At 37.0% G+C, this 1,404-nt stretch overlaps 1 protein-coding gene across 1 annotated transcript in view; it reads left to right on the forward strand.

Moving 5' to 3' along the window:
- CCSER1 (coiled-coil serine-rich protein 1) overlaps positions 1–1,404 on the forward strand; it is a 1,871,951-nt gene that overhangs the window by 1,269,513 nt on the left and 601,034 nt on the right. The window lies entirely within an intron of this gene.

The following is a 1,404-nucleotide window of genomic DNA, read 5'->3' on the forward strand; positions in this document are numbered from 1 at the left end:
TTTGACATCCATCTTGACCTTTTCCTTCTTTCTTGTCTTCTTAATGATTTTTGCTTTCTTCCTGTATGAGGTTCTTGATATCATCCCACAAATCTTGTGTTTTTCTGTCTTCAGTGTTTAATGTATCAAATCTGTTCTTCAGATGATCTCTAAATTCAGTTGGGATATATTCAAGGTCTCCTTATGGCTCTCATGGACTTGTTTACATTTTACCCAGCTTCAGTCTGAATTTGCATATGAGTAATTGATGATCTGTTCCACAGTTTACCCCTGGCCTTGTTTTCAGTGATAATATGGAGCTTTTCCATAGTCTCTTACCAAAGATGTAATCAATTTGATTTCTCTGGATTTTATCTGGTGAGGTCCTTGTGTATAGTCGTCTCTTATGCTGTCTAAAGAAGGTATTTGAAATGAACAAGTTTTGCAGAATTCTATCATATGATCCACAACATCATTTCTCTCACCAAGGCCATATTTTCCAACTACTGATCCTTCCTTTTTGCTCCCAACCTTTGCATTACAATCACCAGTAATGATCAATACATCTTGATTGCACGTTTGATCAAATTCAGATTGTAGAAGTTGATAGAATTCTTCTATTTCATCCTCACTGGTTTTAGTGGTTGGTGCATAAATTTGAATACTAGTGGTATTAACTGGTCTTCCCTGTAGGCGCATGGATATTATCCTATCACTTACAGCATTGTACCTCATGACTGATCTGGATATGTTCTTTTTGACAATTAATGCAACACCATTCCTCTTCAAATTGTCATTCCCGGCATAGTAAACCATGTGGTCATCAGATTCAAAATGGCCAATACCAGTTCATTTCAGTTCACAAATGCCTAAGAGATCTATGTTTATGTGTTCCATTTCATTTTTGACAACTTCTAATTTTCTCAGATTCATACTTCGTACATTCTATGTTCTGATTTTCAGTGAATTTTTACAGCTGTTTCTCTTCATTTTGAGTTGTGCCCATCAGCAATGAAGGTCCCGTCTGCTTTATAACCACAGGCTTTACTCCATTCATGTCATCACTGTGAAATCTACTTTGAGGAGGCAGCTCTTTCCCAGTCGTATTTTGAGTGCCTTCCAACATTAGGGGCTCATTTTCTGGCACTATATCTGACAGTGTTTCTCTGCTATTCATAAGGTTTTCAGTGACTAAATGTTTGAAAGTAGTTCGTCATTCCTTCTTCCTAGTCTGTCTTCATCTGTAAGCTCATCTGAAACCTGTCCTCCATGGGTGACCCTGCTGGTATTTAAAATACTGGTGGCATAGCTTCCAGAATCACAGCAAGTCACAAGCCACCACAGTATGACAAACTGACAGATGCATGGTGGAAATTGAAGATTAAGCATAGAATAAAAATTAATGTTTTCATTTATTCTTTAAAT

Source organism: Chrysochloris asiatica, unplaced genomic scaffold (assembly GCF_000296735.1).
Source record: "Chrysochloris asiatica unplaced genomic scaffold, ChrAsi1.0 scaffold00218, whole genome shotgun sequence".
Taxonomy (NCBI): Eukaryota; Metazoa; Chordata; class Mammalia; order Afrosoricida; family Chrysochloridae; genus Chrysochloris; species Chrysochloris asiatica.